At 49.4% G+C, this 22,770-nt stretch overlaps 1 long non-coding RNA gene across 1 annotated transcript in view; it reads right to left on the bottom strand.

The window, feature by feature from the left end:
* Window positions 1-7,184: 7,184 nt before the first annotated feature.
* Window positions 7,185-22,770, bottom strand: part of LOC140395485 (uncharacterized) — an 85,336-nt gene continuing 69,750 nt past the window's right edge. Inside the window, exons 3-4 of the long non-coding RNA XR_011936199.1 lie at window positions 19,781-19,866; window positions 7,185-7,838 (exon numbers count right to left, since the gene is read on the bottom strand). This is a non-coding gene — a long non-coding RNA (uncharacterized lncRNA). The remainder of the gene's footprint in view (window positions 7,839-19,780; window positions 19,867-22,770) is intronic.

Here is a 22,770-nt window from a genome sequence, read left to right as displayed (position 1 = left end):
TAGGCGGCGTATAAATGTGTGTGCTCGCCGGGCTGCTCCCATTCTAATAGCAGCTACAGGAGGCCACACATCTTTGCTCAATAAAGCCTCGATTATTCACTACTCTCATCTTTGTAGTAATTGATAGTGCATCAATTTACTAAGCAAAGATTTTAAAACGATGGAACTTCGCATCAAGCCTGATCGCCTACAGCTGAGCCCTCAAGCAGCCAATGCTACGTCCGCTTTTGATCACTGGCTAGCCTGCTTCGAAATATACCTCCGAACATCCGCTGAACAACCATTGGACGCACAGAAGCTCCAGGTCCTTTATTCACGGGTGAGCCCTGACATTTTTCCTCTCATCCGGGATGCGCCCATTTACGCTGAAGCAATGGAGCTCCTGAAAGGACATTACGTTCGGCCGGTCAACAAACTATACGCCAGGCACCTCCTGTCCACGAGACAGCAACGCCCCGGTGAGTCCCTAGATGATTTCTGGCGTGCCCTGCACATCCTGGCGAGGAACTGTGACTGCCAGGCAGTTTCGGCAGTCCAGCATACAGAACATTTAATCAGAGACGCTTTTGTTACGGGCATGGGGTTGGCGTACATCCGCCAGCGCCTATTGGAGGGGGGTACGTTTGATCTTGTGGGAAGCAGGCAGCTCGCGAACTCGTTAACAGTGGCCTCCCGTAACGTCCAGTCGTATGCCCCCGACCGCACGGCACCCTCATGGGCATCGTGGGCCCCACCAGCTACCGACCCCAGCCCACCGCAAGCCTGCGCCGCGCAGCAGCCAGCCAACCCCGGGGGGCTCAAATGCTACTTCTGCGGGCAGAGCAAACACCCCCAGCAGCGCTGCCCGGCGCGGAGCGCAACCTGCAACGGCTGCGGAAAGAAGGGCCATTTTGCTGCTGTGTGCCAGGCCCAGCCGGTTCTTGTTTCTAGGCCCAGCAATCCTACGCCCCTCACGTACGGCCCGTGGGTGCCGTCATCTTCTTCTCCGCAGGCCACGTGAGGCCCGTGGGCAGCGCCATCTTTAATGCCGCCCGTCATGTGCGCCCCATGGGTGCCGTCATCTTCGCCGCCATTTTGGACGGTGCCTCAGGACCCCTGCTCGTCAGGAAGCTCGCCTGGCCGCTCATCGCCTGCAACCACCGCTGACCAGCCCGGGGCCTTCCAGCATCAGCCGCAGCTCGTCTCAATCACCCTCGACCAGTCCCGGCCTCACAACCTCGCAACCGCAACAACAACGGTGAAAACCGATGGGCACAAGACTTCTTGTCTTCTTGACTCCGGGAGCGCGGAAAGCTTCATCCACCCCTCTACGGTAAGGCACTGCTCCCTCGCGGTACACCCCGTTAGCCAGAAAATCTCCCTGGCCTCCGGATCCCATTCCGTGGAAATCCGGGGGTACTGCATCGCGACCCTCACCGTCCAGGGCGTAGAGTTTAGCAACTTCCGGCTCTACGTCCTCCCCCACCTTTGCACTGCCCTGTTACTCGGCCTGGACTTCCAGTGCCACCTCTAAAGCTTAACTTTAAAAGTTGGTGGACCCCTACCCCTCCTCACCGTATGGAGCCTCACGACCCTTAAGGTCAATCCACCTTCCTTGTTTGCAAACCTCACCCCGGATTGCAAACCCGTCGCCACCAGGAGCAGACGGTACAGTGCCCAGGACAGGACCTTCATCAGGTCGGAGGTCCAGCGGCTTCTGCGGGAAGGCATCATTGAGGCCAGCAACAGCCCCTGGAGAGCCCAAGTGGTAGTCGTAAAGACTGGGGAGAAACACAGGATGGTCATTGACTACAGTCAGACCATCAATCGGTACACGCAGCTTGACGCGTACCCCCTCCCACGCATATCTGATATGGTCAATCAGATTGCACAGTACCGGGTCTTTTCCACAGTGGACCTGAAATCCGACTACCACCAGCTCCCCATCCGCAAGGAGGACCGGCAACACATTGCGTTCGAAGCAGATGGCCGCCTCTATCACTTCCCTAGGGTTCCCTTCGGCGTCACTAACGGGGTCTCAGTCTTCCAACATGAGATGGACCGAATGGTTGACCGGTACAGACTGTGGGCCACCTTCCCGTACCTAGGCAACGTCAACATCTGCGGCCATGATCAGCAGGACCATGACGCTAACCTTTCTCCACACCGACAAACTCCTTAAGCTCACGTACAATAAGGAGAAGTGTGTGTTCCGCACCAATCGCTCAGCCATCCTTGGCTATGTTGTGGAAAATGGAGTTCTAGGGCACGACCCCGACCACATGCGCCCCCTCATGGAACTCCCCCTCCCCCACTGCCCCAGGGCCCTGAAACGTTGCCTGGGGTTCTTCTCCTATTATGCCCAGTGGGTCACTAACTATGTGGACAACGCCCGCCCACTCATTCAGTCCACAGTCTTTCCACCTGACGGCTGAGGCCCGCCAGGCCTTTAACCGCATCAAGGTAGACATCGCCAAGGCCACAATGCACGCGGTCGGCGAATCCCTCCCCTTTCAGGTCGAGAGCGATGCATCGGACGTAGCTCTGGCCGCCACCCTCAACCAGGCAGGCAGGCCCGTGGCATTCTTTTCCCGCAACCTCCATGCCTCCGAAATTCGGCACTCCTCTGTTGAAAAGGAGGCCCAGGCCATTGTGGAAGCTGTGCGACATTGGAAGCATTACCTGGCCGGCAGGAGATTCACTCTCCTCACTGACCAACGGTCGGTTGCCTTCATGTTCAATAACACACAGCGGGGCAAGATCAAAAACGATAAGATCTTGAGGTGGAGGATCGAGCTCTCCACCTACAGTTACGAGATTTTGTATCGCCCCGGGAAGCTCAACGAGCCCCGATGCTCTATCCCGAGGTACATGTACCAGCGCACAAGTGGACCGACTCCGGGCTCTACACGATGGCCTCTGTCACCCGGGGTCACCCAGTTCTTCCACTTCATCAAGGCCCGCAACCTGCCCTACTCCATTGAGGAGGTCAGGACTGTCACCAAAGACTGCCAGGTCTGCGCGGAGTACAAACCGCACTTCTACCGGCCAGATCGAGCGAACCTAGTGAAGGCCTCCCGCACCTTTGAGCGCCTCAGCATGGACTTCAAAGGGCCCCTCCCCTCCACCGACCGAAACACGTACTTTCTGAACGTAGTCGACGAGTACTCCCGGTTTCCCTTCGCCATCCCATGCCCATGACTTCTGCCACGGTCATTAAAGCCCTGCACAGCATCTTCACTCTGTTCGGTTTCCCCACTTACATCCACAGCGACCGGGGATCCTCTTTTATGAGCGATGAGCTGCATCAGTTCCTGCTCAGCAAGGGTATTGCCTCGAGTAGGACAACCAGCTACAACCCCCGGGGAAACGGGCAGGTGGAGAGGGAGATCGGGACGGTCTGGAAGGCCGTCCTGCTGGCCCTACAGTCTAAGAATCTCCCAGTCTCCCGCTGGCAGGATGTCCTCCCCGACGCGCTCCACTCCATCCGATCGCTCCTCTGCACTGCAACAAACTAAACCCCCCATGAACGTCTCTTTGCCTTCCCCAGGAGGTCCACCTCCGGTGTCTCGCTCCCAAAATGGCTGACAGTTCCTGGACCCGTCCTCCTTCGCAAACACGTGCGGACCCATAAGTCGGACCCGTTGGTCGAAAGAGTCCAACTACTGCATGCGAACCCGCAGTACGCCTACATGGCGCACCCCGACGGGCACCAGGACACAGTCTCCCTCCGGGACGTGGCACCCGCTGGATCCCCACCCACGGCCCACCACCCGACACTGCCCCCCCTCCGGTTGCCCCTTCGCCACTCACCCTCCCTCCAGCGCACCTCACCGCAGCCCCCGCCCCAGGAGGATCTGTCCTCCCACTGGTTCCACTCGGGGGCGATGAAGACGAGGCACCAGGAGTCACCGGTGACCAAGTCGGCGCCCGCATCACCACCAGGACCGAGGCGATCACAGCAGAGGATCAAGGCCCCTGACAGACTGAACTTGTAATTTTTTCCACCACCCCCGCCGGACTCTTTTTTTAACAGGGGGTGAATGTGGTAATCACCGCTAACTGTATTAGATGTATATTAGATGTAGTACGGTAAGGCTCCTGTACTCAAGGTACATGGGTAAACCCCTGCCTGCTGACTCCGCCCAGTAGGTGGCGTATAAATGTGTGTGCTCGCCGGTGCTGCTCCCATTCTGGTAGCAGCTGCAGGAGGCCACACATCTTTGCTCAATAAAGCCTCAATTATTCACTACTCTCATCTTTGTAGTAATTGATAGTGCATCACCCATCTCATGCTGGGATTTTCCTTTCCTGTCCTCTTAATTAATGCTGACATTATTTTTTTCCTTCATTCAAACACTGCCGTCCACTTCCATCCACTAATCTCATTACCCATCCAACCCAAGGGATCACTTCTAAGTTCATCACACTTGCTCGCAGCTTCTCCCACCCTCCCCACTCAAGTGAGAGCCCTACCCCTCTACAAGCATTATTTGTGCTGGCTTTCTCTCCTTCCTTTCTACTCCCTACTCAAGTGCTATACTGCACTTCCCCCTTAAACAACATCCTTTGCCCATACACTGGCCAGAATTCTCCGACTGTTGTGATTCACTTTTCATGCCGGAAGGGCACCCCCACCCATGGGTTTTCCAGTGGCATTACTTTCCCTCCTCTTTACCAGTTATAGATCTCTATTTTACTCTGAGCACTGTTACCACCTCCACCCTTCTACACTATCCACTCAGTGCCATTCTGATCTGGATCCTGCTGCTATTCAAAGGGAATGTGATTGCTTTGTACCTTGGGCAGGAATTCTCATGAGGACGTTGTCGTGTTGGGTGTCCTGATACACAAATGAGCCAACACGGCTGTAGATGGTACAACTTGATTTTATTATGTTAGCTAACAGATTAAACTAACGATAGACTTGGGTACTTTCGCGACCAGCTAACCTATGGACCTAGCCCTATCACTAATGTTGGTGAGGCACTCAGCACATGGTTTATGTCTGAGTGTCACACTGCAAGCTCTGTGTGCCAGGCTGTCTCCTACCAGAATGAGCGGGAACTCTCGTGTTTCCCCTTTTACAGTGCGTGTGCTCTTACTAGTGATTGGCTGCGATGTTGTGTGTGTGCTGGTTGGTCCAAATGCCTGTCCATCAGTGTGTGTGTGACTGCACCATGATATGCTGATCTGGATATCATGACAGACGTCCTGTTACTGAATGTAGCGGAGTAATTTAAAATTGCAGCAGCATTTGGGTAAGAGTAGGACATTGAGAGCATTGTCTCCATGGCTGCAGACAATGAAATCTGAAACACCCCTAACTTTGTTTAGTGGTGTGAATAATGTAATCCGAGTCAGCAGCCCCTTTTGCATTTTTCTGGATTTTTATTTTCACAGGCTTCAGTCAAAATAAAAATCACGACAGATGTAAGGCAGCCTGCTGACCTAACAACCACCTATTTAACACCATTTCACAAAGTTAGATCTACTCTTCACGACTCAGTCAGCCTTGGAATGGTGGCTTCTACTCATAGGGAATCTGATCACCACTATACTTGAGTCATACTATGTCAGCATTCTCATATACTGGCATGTTTGTTTTATGATTAATTATAGAAATTACATGATTGCTTTACAAGTACAAAATGCTTCATAATCCATTTCTCTATGTTCTAATGCATTAGTTACAGTGTTAAAAACACCCACATAAAAGGTCATAGAAATACAGAACATGCTCATGAACTAAGATTCACATTGTGTAATTTCAAAAACTTAATGCATAAAATTAACTGTGCAGAACAATTAAATATATCAAATAAAAACAGAAAACAGCAGTTCAGGCGGGTTTGTGGAGAGAGGAACAACATTTTTGATTCCAGGAGGAAACAGCCAATTAAGTTGTCTCTCCGAGGCGAGGGAACCAATCGGATCTTCAGCAGTGCTCTTCAGCACTGAAAGGTTGGCAGTCCCAGTGTCGAAGGTGAGTGTTGCTAATGTATGCAAGTGAAAAAGAGGGCATCTCAAGATGGCGACACCATCTGAAGATGTTTTAACTTTTGAAATGACAAAAAGAACCCCACTGCAGGTGGTGGCATTTTGACCAAACGGTGAGTGTGTGGTTAAATTATAGGATGGCAAGCCCTCTGGTGTGTAGGCCAGCTGCCTTCATCCCTCAGCCGGCTTTCAGTCTCAGTGGGGTGACTGCTTCCGGACTGGTAGCGCGGCCTTAATAGGCTGTCAAGATTGCCTGATTGGCGAGCTGGCTTTGGGGTGGGTGGACATCACTCCATGAACCAGCTTGTTCAGAAATGCCCAGGGGGTGGGAAAATGCTGACAAACTGGCAGCGAAAAATAGCAGTGTGGTAGTACCAGGTATTGCGGTACCTAAGAGGTGGATGACCATTGGTTAGACCCAGGAGTCTACCATTGGCTGTTGTACATAGCTCCGCCCTGAGAGGCGGAATATAAGAACCGGTGCCGTCCCAGCAGCCTTCACTTTCTGTATCGAAGCTGCTGGGGAAGAGTTCTAGCAGATTAAAGACTTAGTTATGGAATCACTTTGTCTTGAGTGTAATTGATTGCGCATCAAGCAGCAGCCCCCCCCCCCCCCCCACACCACCACCCCCACCACTGGCAACACCCACCGCGTTTATGCTCACTTCTGAAGACCCTTCAAAAAGCTATGACAATTTATTATGCCAGTCGCCTTTCACCATGTCAGTTGCCTTTCGCCAGAATAATTTCTTCCACAGCTCTGTCCTGCGTGTTCCAGTATTTTCTGCTGTCGCTTTCAGATTTCCAGCAACCACAGTATTTTGCTTTTATTAAACATACCACAATTTTGCTGTAGGTGAAAATATTCACGAATAGACCTTTGAGTGAGTAAAGAAGCGATTTATTAATTTTCAGAATTCTGTGAGAAAGGCCTTTGACCCCCATGGTCTGCAGCACCCTTTCTCGCCTGAGCTGAGGTCGCACTAGGTTAATATACAGAAGGAAAGCAGAATTAGTTTGCATTCGTATTTACATATACTCAATCAATTCTGTTCGCATCACAAATTCATAACATGCATCTTCAATGCCATAAATGGCTACAGGTTAGTTCCTATAGCCTCTAATTGGCAGTTTGTGTCTCATTACATAGATAACGGTTACATACAGCCACATTGAACAAGTCCTTCCTCATTCCTTAATTTGTCAGTTAGAAGTAGCTATGAATACCGACATTGGGCAAGGTTGCCAATGGCTAATTGTCTCTCTGGATGCAGCTTGTGGATCACTTGTTTTGCACAAAGCTTTACTTCAGCAGCAGACACTGATAATAACATAGGGTCAAGAACATTGACAGAGTCCATTTTGTATTAGGCGGCATCCATTTTGTAGTCCGTACGGAATTCTACCTCTTCACGGCCATCAGGGAATACCAATATTAATGATTAGAAACATTTCCAGGTTCTGAATACAAAAAATATTTTAATGTGCTCTATGGAATTCCATCTGATGAAAGAAAAAAGAACAGCAATGCTTTAACAGGCATTGACCAATCAATGATGCATGGTCATTGTTTCAAGAAATCCTCTTGCAACTTTCTCCCTCTTCATCTTTTGGATATTCTTGTGACATCTGGTTTGCTTCCGAGATAATGATTTTGATTCGTTATCTGATTGTATTGAACTTGAGAGTCTTAGATGTCGATATAAAAATGAAGCGTTAGATGATAGTTTCACTGTCAAACATCACACGCTCATCACCAATACTTTCTGGCATTAGCAGATTTCCTATGAAGGAGTCAAGGGTGGTTGTTTTATTGAGGGGGATTTGGGTCTAATGACAGCAGATTTGAAAATGAGTACCTGGGGAGACAGAGACATTTAGAAATTCAGTTGGTATGCGGTCCAGGAAGAAGAGTTGGGTCGTTATCCATTTTGTGGGAGTGGGGTTTATGTTATTCTCTAATTCTGAATAACGACTGTAGACTTACAGTTAACACAAACACTTCATTCAAAGGGCTCGTTCTGCTTCCAGAGCTCAACTAGATGTAAAACAGTCAAGAGATATCACCAGTGAAACTAAGGTAAACTGCCTATGCTCAGCTATCCCTGTGTGCTGCTGCTCACTAGCTCTGTGCTTCTAAAAGAGGCGGATCCTGCCTTGGGCTCGACCCTTTATACCTGTCTCTGATGCTCCCTCTAGTGATGCTGTGGCTGTCACCTCTGTGCTGCAGTCCCTGGTGTATGTGCAGATGTATGTACAGATGTACAGATCACTACATCGCCCCCTTTTGACTTGATATGTTTTCTAGACTGGCCTCAAGAAAATTGTACATAACAAGTGGTGAGAATAAGCAAAGCTGCACACTGCGAATATGATAAAGTAATACAGAAACAATTAACAGTGTTATGGGTCCATCGTGAGACATGTTCATATTTGTCATGTGCGTGTGTTGAAATGTCGTTACAAATCTAGCCGTTCGGGTGCCTTACGGCTTCTGCTAGAGCGTCTTAACGGTGGTGGTGGGGATGACGGTTTGATGTCATCAAGAGTACTGTCTGGCATTGTGTGGCGAGGAACGTCCTGTGGACCAATGGACTTGGTCAAGTCCAGTGTGGGAAACACCGGCGTTGTAGGCGGAAGCATTAACAGATCCCGGCGGTTACGGCGAAAGAGTATTCCCGCCGACGACTTGACAATGTAGGACCACGGTGCCTCCTGCCTGATCACCGTGGCTGGCTCAGACCATCCGCCTTCTGGGTCCTTGATCCTGACGATGTCGCCCATGTTCAGTGGCTTGAGTGGGATCACATGTTGATCGTAGTATTGTTTTTGTTTGGACAGTCGTACCCGCATTTTGTCGAGGACCAGAGCGTTATCGAGGTCTCGGAATTGAATCGCCGGGAGGGTTGTCTGGATGTCCCTGCCAAAGAGCATATGCGCTGGCGACAGTCCTGAGCTCAATGGGGTTGCTCGGGAGGACTACAGCGCTAGGTTGATGTCCGAGCGTTGGAGATCCTTACTAGTGAGGAGGTTAGCTGAGGCACCAGTTTCAAGCTTGAAGACTAATGGAAAGTCATTGACTTTCACAGTCCACTCACTGCTGGAATCAATGCTGTTGACCGGGTGAGGCGTGGCGATTGTTGCGTCATGTTCCTCAATTGTCTTGATCGTGTCCACGACAAACGAGTTGTCGCAAGCTAGGTTGTCCTCATCCGAGGAATACTCATCATTGGGTTTTTTTTGTGGTCCGTTGAGTCTGTGCTTTTTACGTTGAAGTTCATGTGTTTCTGTCTAGATGTCTTCGTTTGCAGTACAGCTCTGCACTGTGAGGCAAAGTGGTTGTATTTGCCACACTTTAAACACTGTTTTCCAGAACAAACAAACAAAGAACAAAGAAATGTACAGCACAAGAACAAGCCCTTCGGCCCTCCAAGCCCGTGCCGACCATGCTGCCCGACTAAACTACAATCTTCTACACTTCCTGGGTCCGTATCCCTCTATTCCCATCCTATTCATGTATTTGTCAAGATGCCCCTTAAATGTCACTATCGTCCCTGCTTCCACCACCTCCTCCGGTAGCGAGTTCCAGGCACCCACTACCCTCTGTGTAAAAAACTTGCCTCGTACATCTACTCTAAACCTTGCCCCTCTCACCTTAAACCTATGCCCCCTAGTAATTGACCCCTCTACCCTGGGGAAAAGCCTCTGACTATCCACTCTGCCTATGCCCCTCATAATTTTGTAGATCTTTATCAGGTCGCCCCTCAACCTCCGTCGTTCCAGTGAGAACAAACCGCGTTTATTCAACCGCTCCTCATAGCTAATGCCCTCCATACCAGGCAACATTCTGGTAAATCTCTTCTGCACCCTCTCTAAAGCCTCCACATCCTTCTGGTAGTGTGGCGACCAGAATTGAACACTATACTCCAAGTGTGGCCTAACTAAGGTTCTATACAGCTGAAACATGACTTGTCAGTTCTTATACTCAATGCCCCGGCCAATGAAGGCAAGCATGCCGTATGCCTTCTTGACTACCTTCTCCACCTGTGTTGCCCCTTTCAGTGACCTGTGGACCTGTACACCTAGATCTCTCTGACTTTCATTACTCTTGAGGGTTCTACCATTCACTGTATATTCCCTACCTGCATTAGACCTTCCAAAATGCATTACCTCACATTTGTCCGGATTAAACTCCATCTGCCATCTCTCCGCCCAAGTCTCCAAACAATCTAAATCCTTCTGTATCCTCTGACAGTCCTCATCGCTATCCGCAATTCCACTAACCTTTGTGTCGTCTGCAAACTTACTAATCAGACCAGTTACATTTTCCTCCAAATCATTTATATATACTACAAAGAGCAAAGGTCCCAGCACTGATCCCTGTGGAACACCACTGGTCACAGCCCTCCAATTAGAAAAGCATCCTTCCATTGCTACTCTCTGCCTTCTATGACCTAGCCAGTTCTGTATCCACCTTGCCAGCTCACCCCTGATCCCGTGTGACTTCACCTTTTGTACTAGTCTACCATGAGGGACCTTGTCAAAGGCCTTACTGAAGTCCATATAGACAACATCCACTGCCCTACCTGCATCAATCATCTGCTGGACATTGCCCTTTTAAGTGGGCGTGTCCGCAGTGGGGACACGTCATGATGCTGTCCCTCCATGCTCGCGCATGCGCAGTAGGCCTTTCTTCCGTGTCAAATCTTCAGGAGAACTGCGCATGCGTGTGGCCTGCATCCAGCTTCGCGCGCGCGGGATTGCCATTCAAGGAGCGTCTTCTGGAAGCCTAGGCCACCATTTTGACGGACTCGACCTCGTGGTGAAGGCCTTGGTCCCGGCAAGTAAACTCCTCATATTCTTCTTTACTTTTTTCATAAGTAGAGCATCTTTGCATGGCTGTTTCTAGGGTTAGGTCTTTTCGTTTTAATAAGGATTTTTTAAGTCCCTCATCAGATATACCATTGACTATCTGGTCTCTGATGAGGGAGTCACAGAGGTTTCAAAGTTGCAGGATTGAGCTAGTAATTTTAAATCAGTTACAAAATTGCTGAAAGATTCTCTCGGTTTTTGTAAACGCCTGGTGAACTTGAATCTTTCAAATATCTCATTGACTTCAGATTGACAGTGGGTTTCAAACTTTTTGATGATTATTTCCAGCTTGCCCTTGTCCTCCCCTTCCAGGTAGGTAAAGGAATTATATATTTCTAATGCCTGTGGACCTGCCAGGGATAAGAGCAAGGCTATCTTCCTGACATCAGACGCTGAGGTTAGATCCTTAGCTTCTAGATATATTTTGAGCAGTTGTATAAAATGTTTCCAATTGGAATGCAGGCGTGGAGGTTGGATTGGGTCCATCGTGCTGATTAGTATCTGAAGGGTCCGAATGCTGCGAGGCCTTTCTTGGTCGAATGTGTGGTTTAAGTTCTCTTCTCTTGCTGGTGTCTAGCTGGCTTGCTGAAACCACTCCTGGTACTATATGTTATTCTCTAATTCTGAATAACGACTGTAGACTTACAGTTAACACAAACACTTTATTCAAAGGGTTCGTTCTGCTTCCAGAGCTCAACTAGATGTAAAACAGTCAAGAGGTATCACCAGTGAAACTAAGGTAAACTGCCTATGCTCAGCTATCCCTGTGTGCTGCTGCTCACTAGCTCTGTGCTTCTAAAAGAGGCGGATCCTGCTTTGGGCTCGACTCTTTATACCCGTCTCTGATGCTCCCTCTAGTGATGCTGTGGCTGTGGCAGTCCCTAGTGTATGTGCAGATGTATGCACAGATGTACAGATCACTACAGGGTCAAGAGCGCAAAAGGGGGTTCTCACAACCAAGCTGAATTCAGCGAGGGCATAGCGGGTGGGTAGGAGTAAAATGCAAGAGAGATGCAAGTTCAGGACTGGAGCAAACAGAAGCTTGGACATGCTTGCACAAGGTATGCAGAAAGCGAGTATGCAGATGCAGCAAGCAATTAGGAAGGTAAATGACATGTTGTCCTTTTTTGCAAGGGGTTTGGAGTGGAAAAACAAAGAAATATTGCTATAGTTGTACAGGGCTTTGGTGAGTCCACATCTGGAATACGGTGTGCAGTTTTGCTCTCCATATTTGAGAAAGGATATACTTGCATTGGAGGTGGCACAGTGAAGGTTCACTAGATTGGTCCCTGGGGTGAGAGCGTTGTCCTATATTGAGAGGCTGAGTAAATTGGACTTAAATTATCTGGCATTTAGAAGAATGAGAGGCAATCTCATTGAAACTTTTCAAATTCTGAAGATGCTTGAGGGTAGCCGCTGAGGCATAAATCCTCCATCCTCGTTCGTGGCTGTCTGTGTCCTGTGTCATTGAAAGTTAATGGAGTTTAGGCTGGAACGCCATATTTTACATTCTTGCTCACAATGAGTCCCATCGCAGACGAGAGCGAATAATCCCAGCCTATGAGATTGGCTGCAATTTAACGGCCATGCAAGCCACAGGCACAAATCTTGTAATCGCCACCACATCACGTGAGAGGCCAAAAACTTAATCTGCGCCGCCGATATTTTTGAACCTGATCTTCCCCCTACCTCTGATGACGCGATCAGGTTCATGCCCAGGAAGGGGAGTGGGCCTGATTCACAGATTTTATAATACATTTGAAATATAATTTTGGGACTTAATACCACGAATTATACCTTCAACGTTTCATCCCACCCAGCCAGTGTGTCATCACGCCAGCACAAATCACAACTGGTTTTCAAAAATGAAAACCAGTCGTAATGACCACCCCGATGCCACACAACTAATATAGCCCCTGAGTGGTGAGGGACAAGGCTGGGCAATGCCCTGGCACTGCCCTAAACCTGGCACTGCCAGGTTTGCAATGCCAGGGTGGCACTGCCAGGTTATCACTGACAGGGATGGGACCTCCGTGGAACACCATTGGGTGGGGGGTTTCCCCTGATGTAAGGTGGAAGGGAGCCTGCCCCAATGTCTGTGAGGGGGTGATGCATGTGATGGGGGGGGCAATGTTTGTGATGGGGGGGTGTCCTAATGCCTGATAGTGTGCCTCAATGCTAGCGTGATGATGGGGGTACCCCGATACTTGTGTGTTGGTTGGGATGGGGATGCCCCGATGCTTGCGTGTCGGGGGTGGGTGTCTCGTCAATGCTTGTGGGGAGACCCTCCGTACATGTAGGAGTGGGAATTTATTTTTTGCATGCATCGGAGAACCCTTTAAAAATTGGCACCCGATCTCTGTGGAGCCAAGGATATGAGATATTAAGTTGAGGAATGTCCATGAATATGGCTCTGAGAGCTTATATGAGCAGTTAAGGGATGATAGGGAGGTAATGAGCCAAAGGAGAGAGGTTAAGGTGAGTAGAGATGGAGGTCAGATTCACTGAGAATGAGAAATCGCTCCAAGCTATGGGTAAGGGAGGAAAACAATGTTGAGAAACTGGACACGAGGCCTGGGTGGTAGTAAAGTATTGTCACTCATGAGCCGAGGTTATGTAAGACCATGACTTCCACACAATCATCCATAATAATGGGCGTCATTCTCCGACCCCCCGCCGGGTCGGAGAATCGCCGGGGGCTGCCGTGAATCCCGCCCCCGCCGGTTGCCGAAGTCTCCGGCACCGGATATTCAGCGGGGGCAGGAATCGCGGCGCGCCGGTTGGCGGGCCACCCCCCGCGATTCTCCGGCCCGGATGGGCCGAAGTCCCGCCGATAAACTGCCTGTCCCGCCGGCGTGGATTAAACCACCTTTCGAACGGTGGGACAAGGCGTCGTGGGCGGGCTCCGGGGTCCTGGGGGGGGCGCGGGGCGATCTGGCCCCGGGGGGTGCCCCCACGGTGGCCTGGCCCGCGATCGGGGCCCACCGATCCGCGGGCGGGCCTGTGCCGTGGGGGCACTCTTTCCCTTCCGCCTCCGCCACGGTCTCCACCATGGCGGAGGCGGAAGAGACTCCCTCCACTGCGCATGCGTGGGAAACTGTCAGCGGCCGCTGACGCTCCCGCGCATGCGCCGCCCCGAGATGTCATTTCCACGGCAGCTGGCGGGGCAACAAAGGCCGTTTCCGCCAGCTGGCGGGGCGGAAATCCCTCCGGCGTCGGCCTAGCCCCTCAATGTTGGGGGTCGGCCCCCAAAGATGCGGAGCATTCCGCACCTTTGGGGCGGCGCGATGCCCGTCTGATTGGCGCCGTTTTGGGCGCCAGTCGGCGGACATCGCGCCGTTTCGGGAGAATTTTGCCCCATGTGACAAACGGCATGAGTTTTGTCCCCAAGTGGAAAGACAATCTGGAAGGAGATGAGAAAAGGGATTGTTGAAGCATGGGTTAGTCATGTGAGAAGCAAATAGGATGTGAAGGAAGATTAGTCCTTAGTGGGTAGTTTGGATCGGAATTTCAGCAAGTGAGTAAGATGGAAGATTTGAGGATGCTACTTGTAACAAAATATTGGCGAATGCCTCGATGGTCGAAATGGAGACAGGCACTGGAGGAATCAGTGGGCCTATCCATGTTAAGCTTGATGTGGAATCATAGAATCATAGAATTTACAGTGCAGAAGGAAGCCATTCGGCCCATCGAGTCTGCACGGCCCTTACAAAGAGCACCAGACTAAAGCCGGTGTATCTACCCTACCCCCGTAACCCAGTAACCCCCACTTAACATGTTTTGGACACTAAGGGCAATTTAGCATGGCCAATCCACCTAACCCGCACATCTTTAGACTGTAGGAGGAAACCGGAGTACCTGAAGGAAACCCACGCAGACACAGGGAGAACGTGCAGACTCCGCACAGACAGTGACCCAGCCGGGAATCAAACCAGGGACCCTGGAGCTGTGAAGCAACTGTGTTAACCACTATGCTACCCTGATGCCGGCGTTGGACTGGGATGGGCACACTCACCTGATGAAGGAGCTGCGCTCCGAAAGCTAGTGATTCCAAAGAAACCTATTGGACTTTAACTTGGTGTTGTAAGATTTCTTACCATGTTAAGCTTGGGATAACAGCAGGAAGGTAGGAAGTGAAGGAGCAGTGAAGGGTTGTGGTAAATATTAGCGGGAATGAATGAGCAGTCAGGAAGGGGAGGATTCGGGGGAGCAGGGTCCAAGAGAGGTAAAGAAAAAAGAAAGAAAAAGGGAGATGGAAGGAATAGTGTAATCTCACACACGAGACATACGGAGTGGGAATGATTATCTTTCCCGTGGTTCCCATGGAATATGAGCTCCCATGCTGAGAGACTGAGGAACTCCATTTAGCTTTCTACAAAAGATCGGTCAGTAAGGCACCGCCCAGTAAGAGACCTGGTGGGATCTACTGGGAAGTGTATATACCGTAATTGTAAAGAAATCAAAGTTCTTTATTTTACTCTGTGTGGGCTCTCATAGAATCATAGAAGTTACAGTGCAGAAGGAGACCATTCGGCCCATCGAGTCTGCACCAGCTTTTGGAAAGAGCACCCTACCGAAGCCCACACCTCCACAACCAGTAACTCCACCCAGCACTAAGGGCAATTTTGGACACTAAGGGCAATTTATCATGGCCAATCCACCTAACCTGCACATCTTTGGACTGTGGGAGGAAACCGGAGCACCCGGAGGAAACCCACGTACACACGGGGAGAACGTGCAGACTCCGCACAGACAGCAACCCAAGCTGGGAATCGAACCTGGGACCCTGGAGCTTTGAAGCAATTGTGCTAACCACTATGCTACCGTGTCCTTATTAAAAATAGGTTCAGTTTGACAGCAGCAACCACAATTCATAATATGAACAATTGGAATCAGAAAAGTCAACGTTATTCCACATCATTTTTAAAAAGCTAATTAATATAGACACTGTGCTATTCTAGATTTCAAAAAGGACCAGTACCATTAATTGGTAGAGCTCGTAATAGATTTGATGCTAACCAGTTTTGCCAATTAAAATACATATTTTTAAAAATAAAAATTACTTTCCGGAGTGTTAAGTGAAATTCAATCCAAATCTTTTAAAATAATTAACCAATTTCTAAGATTCTATATTATTACACAGCATCTATTTAACCTTAGGTCAAAATAATTTAAAACCTGATTTCGAAAGTATGAGGAACCATTTCTATTTGGAACAGAAAAAACTGTCTATAAGAAAATGTAATGAAGTTACTGCCACTCCAGAAATAATTCATCAACTGCAATTCAACATGTACCATATTTCAAAATTAATTAATTTCCTTACTCTGCAAATAAGCAGGCACAATTCTTCTTCAACGAATTGTAAACACTTCATGAATCCCCAAATATAAAGACATTTTTATGCTTTACAGAAGAGGAACCAGATGATATTTTTCTTGAGATAGATTTAGCTACCTTTTCCACAATAAACATGACTGCATGCAGAGTTTGGTATTTAATTCTGAATTATACTACATTTTAACTCATGCCCTTTTTTTTATATCTAAAATTGTTTTGAAGTCGACCTTCAATTTTTACTAGCCTTCAGTTTCCCTTTAGCTTCCCCCAGCTATCAACTGCTCTATCCAACACAGAATCTGTTGGACAGAATTTATGTATTTTGCTCTCAGTGCTGACTAGGATTTTTGAATCCCTTTCTACTTTCCGACCATTTTGCTTGCTGCACAGAACCACAAACAATCACTTAGCTATAGTTCCAAGTGAAAACTAACATTGACTCTCCCTGTGGGAGACACTCCAGCCAGACAGTTATCTTTAATTATCTGTGATGTGGAGATGCCGGCGTTGGACTGGGGTGAGCACAGTACGAAGTCTTACAACACCAGGTTAAAGTCCAACAGGTTTGTTTCGATGTCACTAGCTTTCGGAGCGCTGCTCCTTCCTCAGGTGAATGAAGAGGTCTGTTCCAGAAACACATATATAGACAAATTCAAAGATGCCAACCAATGCTAGGAATGCGAGCATTAGCAGGTGATTAAATCTTTACAGATCCAGAGATGGGGTAACCCCAGGTTAAAGAGGTGTGAATTGTACCAAGCCAGGACAGTTGGTAGGATTTCGCAGGCCAGATGGTGGGGGATGAATGTAATGCAACATGAATCCCAGGTCCCGGTTGAGGCCGCACTCATGTGTGCGGAACTTGGCTATAAGTTTCTGCTCGGCAATTCTGCGTTGTCGCGGGTCCTGAAGGCCGCCTTGGAGCACGCTTACCCGGAGATCAGAGGCTGAATGCCCTTGACTGCTGAAGTGTTCCCCGACTGGAAGGGAACATTCCTGCTTGGAGATTGTTGCGCGATGTCCTTTCATTCGTTGTCGCAGCGTCTGCATGGTCTCGCCAATGTACCACGCTTCGGGACATCCTTTCCTGCAGCGTATGAGGTAGACAACGTTGGCCGAGTCGCACAAGTATGTACCGCGTACCTGGTGGGTGGTGTTCTCACGTGTAATAGTGGTATCCATGTCGATGATCTGGCACGTCTTGCAGAGATTGCCATGACAGGGTTGTGTGGTATTGTGGTCACTGTTCTGAAGACTGGGTAGTTTGCTGCAAACAATGGTTCGTTTGAGGTTGCGCGGTTGTTTGAAGGCAAGTAGTGGGGGTGTGGGGATGACCTTGGCAAGATGTTCATCGTCATCAATGACGTGTTGAAAGCTGTGAAGAAGATGACGTAGTTTCTCCGCTCTGGGGAAGTACTGGACGACGAAGGGTATTCTGTCGGTTGTGTCCCATGTTTGTCTTCTGAGGAGGTCGGTCCGGTTTTTCGCTGTGGCGCGTTGGAACTGTCGATCGATGAGTCGAGTGCCATATCCCGTTTCCACGAGGGCATCTTTCAACGTCTGTAGATGTTCCCCGGAGCGGAGAAACTACGTCATCTTCTTCACAGCTTTCAACACGTCATTGATGACGATGAACATCTTGCCAAGGTCATCCCCACACCCCCACTACTTGCCTTCAAACAACCGCGCAACCTCAAACGAACCATTGTTTGCAGCAAACTACCCAGTCTTCAGAACAGTGACCACAATACCACACAACCCTGTCATGGCAATCTCTGCAAGACGTGCCAGATCATCGACATGGATACCACTATTACACGTGAGAACACCACCCACCAGGTACACGGTACATACTTGTGCGACTCGGCCAACGTTGTCTACCTCATACGCTGCAGGAAAGGATGTCCCGAAGCGTGGTACATTGGCGAGACCATGCAGACGCTGCGACAACGAATGAACGGACATCGCGCAACAATCTCCAGGCAGGAATGTTCCCTTCCAGTCGGGGAACACTTCAGCAGTCAAGGGCATTCAGCCTCTGATCTCCGGGTAAGCGTGCTCCAAGGCGGCCTCCAGGACCCGCGACAACGCAGAATCGCCGAGCAGAAACTTATAGCCAAGTTCCGCACACATGAGTGCGGCCTCAACCGGGACCTGGGATTCATGTTGCATTACATTCATCCCCCACCATCTGGCCTGCGAAATCCTACCAACTGTCCTGGCTTGGTACAATTCACACCTCTTTAACCTGGGGTTACCCCATCTCTGGATCTGTAAAGATTTAATCACCTGCTAATGCTCGCATTCCTAGCATTGGTTGGCATCTTTGAATTTGTCTATATATGTGTTTCTGGAACAGACCTCTTCATTCACCTGAGGAAGGAGCAGCGCTCCGAAAGCTAGTGACATCGAAACAAACCTGTTGGACTTTAACCTGGTGTTGTAAGACTTCGTACTTTAATTATCTGTGCATTGCAACAGCGAGATCCAATCTAGTTCACCTCTACCATCCTGGTTGTTGTATGATACAATGCTAATGGAGTTGGTGATTAATCTCTGTCAATTCAACTACAACCAACTCAGGCACGAGGAAACCACCAATGGTGAAGCGCTTTTGCAACTAGAGGTCCAAACATAATGTTTTCCTTTTTCCAAGAATGCGACTCTTACTGCAATGTTTCAAATTACTCACAAACTTTAACATAAAATTTTATGTTCCAAAATAAATTTATTTAATTGGCATTTCAATGGGTGACAGTCTCCCTGTGTCAAAGCAACTTTGTGTCCTATGCCAGTAAGCTGTGTTTACCTTCAAGTTGGCATATAAACCGAATCACAGTATAAACAGTGATCAGGTGAAAGCTTTATGCTTAAATGCAACCACAAAGGCATGCTGGACAATAAGTAAAATTAAAACAAATTACTGCAGATGCTGGAATCTGAAGCAAGAGTAGAAAATGCTGGCCAATCTCAACAGGTTTGACAGCATCTGTGGAGAAAAAGGGGAGCTAACGTTTCAAGTCTGGATGGCTCTTTGTCAAAGTTAGAGAACTGGAAATATGGTCAGATTTATACTGTTGTGAGGTGGGGGGGAAAGGGGGTTGTGGTGGGTGGATAGAGGGCCAGCCATAGGTGGATATTGACAAAGACATTGTAGCCAAAAAGACAAAGGGAACGTTAATGGTGGTGATAATGACTGAGGAGGGTGCTGATCATGGCACATTAAGAGATCAGAATGTGTTAATGGCAGAACAGAGTTGACAAAGGACAACTTGGAACAGGGACCAGATGGTCCTAGTGGGGTGGGGGGGGGGGGGGGGGGGGGGAGGTGAGCGGCAATGGTGAGGGACATATGGATTTATGGAAGAAATTAAAATAAGTTGATAGGAATAAAAATAGGCTGAAAGTGAAGGAGAGAGTTCACAGTCTGAAATTGTCGAACTCAATGTAAATGGCCACCCACACATGGGAACTAGACTCTTGGCCACTAGAGGGCAATAACATATAATGGCGTGATCTTTTTTACTTCCTCTTTACATCACATTTCCTTCTTTTATTAACTAACAACAACAAAAGAATAAACACTAACCACGCTGAATGTAGGCAAACAGCTTCTTCTCATCAAAATGAAATCTCAAGCAAGTGTAGGTGCTCAATGATAGCAGCATCATGAACCTAAGAAATAAAAAGCAAACGAAAGACATGCATATAAATTGCAACAAATAGTACGCATACTGAGTATTCAAACACATTTGAAAGGGGTGGACCACCACTGGAGTTTATTCTGCCCCCAAATATTAACTTTAACCCTGAAGTACAAAATCTGCCAGATTTTTGGGAGATATCTCTGCTGAGCACCTCAAAGCAGGCACTGGGGGAACAGGGCTAGTGGCACATGTAGTTGACTGGCTAGGTATGCTAAATGCCATATAGGATCAGGGGCTGCACAATTGATCAGATGGTTACATCATATCAGAGGCCTGAGCTGGAGTTGCAAGACTGCATTGGACCGTTGTAGGAGATCAAGGGCCTGTGCTGGGGACTGCAACACAGGACCAGGTGATAAAGACCGTGACTCTGGATCAGGCATTGGCATCTCTGCACTGCAGGGGCACCTCCAGGGATTTATTTCAAACTCATTGATTGGGTCAAGAGCGAGGAATCCATCGAAGGTTGTGCAGTTTGCACAGTTGGTTGCATAGTTGACAGGACTGGAGTGTGGAAGGGGTTGGCAGCTTTTATGTTAGGCTTTGCAGGAACAAGCTGGATGGGTAGAACCATGGCCAGAAGTGGGACCGATCACAGAGTTCGTACAGAAGGAAGGGGCCTTGTAGCATTCTAATCGCTTGACACAATAAATTGTGCTACATAGCTGGAAATCGGCAAATTTGCCAATTTTGCACCAGCCTTCACCAACAAAGGTAACCAAGAAATGTTAGCGGGCTTGTGACTTGTTGCAATCAGCATGAAGATAGACCAGATCAGCAACATCAACTGAGGTGAGTGCTGTTTTCACTCCCACGGGGGGGGGGGGGGTTTGCATTGCTGAATATACGGGTGATAGACTTAGCACAGCCAAGGCTGAGTCTCAATAACCTTGTCATCGGATAGAGGAATCTACGTAAGGTTGAATCAACATCTGTTATGAGTGCCCAACATTGGTGAATGCTGTGATAATCAAAACCTTCACCCGGTTTCTTCATGAGAAGTGATAGGCTAAGGTACTCTTAGCAATATCCACATCTTCAGGTTGAGCAAAGACTCCAAGGCCTACAAAGTCATTAATTTTTGTTGGAAGTCAACAAATTTACCTCTGGCAAACTGGGGAAGGTGATCTTTGCATTGTGGAGGTTGTACAGGCCCCATGTTAACATTAGCCTTGAACACATTCTCCAAGCATCAGGCTATTTAAATGACCATTGACAGTGGAGCCAAAGGCAACGTGATCCATGCTTCCAAAGCTATGAAACACAGGAGGCGGGATTCTCCGACCTACCGCCGGGTCGGAGAATCGGCGGTGGGCCGCGCGAATCACGCCACGGCACCCTGATGCTGGGGCGTGTTTCTCCGCAGAGCGGAGAATTGGCGCCACCGGGGCCGGCGAGGTCTGCACGGCGCTGGTCGGGGTATGCACCGACTCTCCGGCCCGGATGGGCCGAGCAGCCGTCACCAAAAAGCCGAGTCCCGCCGGCGGCGTTCTAACATCCTCTGAGCCGGCGGGACCTCGGCGCTGAAGGGTCCGGGGGCGGCCTGTGGGGGGAGAGGGGGGTCCCACCCCGGGGGGTGCCTCCGTAGTGGCCTGGCCCGCGATCACGGCCCACCGATCAGTGGGCCGGCCTCTCTGTCGGAGGGTCTCCTTTCCTCCGCGCCGGCTCCTGTAGCCCGGCGCCATTTGGCGTCGGGGCCGGGGCGGGGAAAGAGGCCACTGTGCATGCGCTAGTTGGCGCCAGCCCAACTGCTCATGCGTGGTCCCCGCGGCGCCGGGTTCACACCGGAATCAGCAGGCGTGGGCCGCTCCAGCGCCGTGCTACCCCACTGTGGCCCGGAGAATTGGATCTTGGAACGGATGCCGACGTCGGAGTAAAACACTCCCGTTTTGACGCTGACATCGGCACTTAGCCGCCCGATGGGAGAATCGCGCCCAGTGTTCCTGATGAAAACATCGGTGAAACTATGAGGAACGCTTGGGCAGAAAACAGCCTCCCGAATGAACACATTGTGAAGGATTTGCCACCCTCCAGCCCCATGGCATGCTTTGCGGAGGCAGTAGAGGCAGTCCAACATTGGCCGGCGGCGGGATCATCCACTCCTGCCACTTTCAATGGGTTTTCCTGTTATTCGCACCCTCTGCTGCCAGGGAACAGATGGCGTGGCTTGCGGGTGGGCGGGAGAAGACATTCCCACTGGTGTGAAAACCAGAAAATCCAGCCCATTTTCGCCAACCCAACATCTCAAGGACCAGGTTTAAATCCCCACACCTCTGACCCTCTGGTCCTAAAGCCACACGAAAGAAGAAGTAGAAGCCTTTCAAATGTGACATTATGATGTTCTCTGGACAGAGACAACTGTGTTTCACTGACAACATGTAAAGATGATGAACCTTCAGCCGGTGAGCAGGTCGGGATGAACCTTTGACTGGGACACTGATGCACGATCAATGACCACTAAAGCGAGGTTGTAGTCCAACTGAAGGCTTAATAAGCTAGATGTTTCCCCCAGCAGCTCAGGTACAGAAAGAAGGCTGCTGGGGCGGCACGGGCTCTTATACCCCACCTTGCAGGGCGGAACTACCATACAGCTTGACCAATGGGAAACATACAATATCTACCAATGGTGTTCCAGCATTACTAGGTACCATAATACCTCTGCACAGACTACCACAGACACCAAGTGTCATAGCTGTGGAAGTAAAGATCATATTGCCAATAGCTCCACTCTCAATGGTCACTTGAATTGCATGGTGCTCGAAGAATGTGTCTAAGTAGCGTGCCTGAAAGATCTGTATACGGAATGCAGTTAATCCCAACAGGCTTTCTCAGTCCTCCATCTAAACAAACATGTGCAATGATAACATCATCA

Source organism: Scyliorhinus torazame, chromosome 18 (assembly GCF_047496885.1).
Source record: "Scyliorhinus torazame isolate Kashiwa2021f chromosome 18, sScyTor2.1, whole genome shotgun sequence".
In the NCBI taxonomy this organism is placed as follows: domain Eukaryota; kingdom Metazoa; phylum Chordata; class Chondrichthyes; order Carcharhiniformes; family Scyliorhinidae; genus Scyliorhinus; species Scyliorhinus torazame.
Note: the sequence above shows the minus strand (reverse complement) of the source record. Positions and strands in the feature narration are given on the sequence as shown.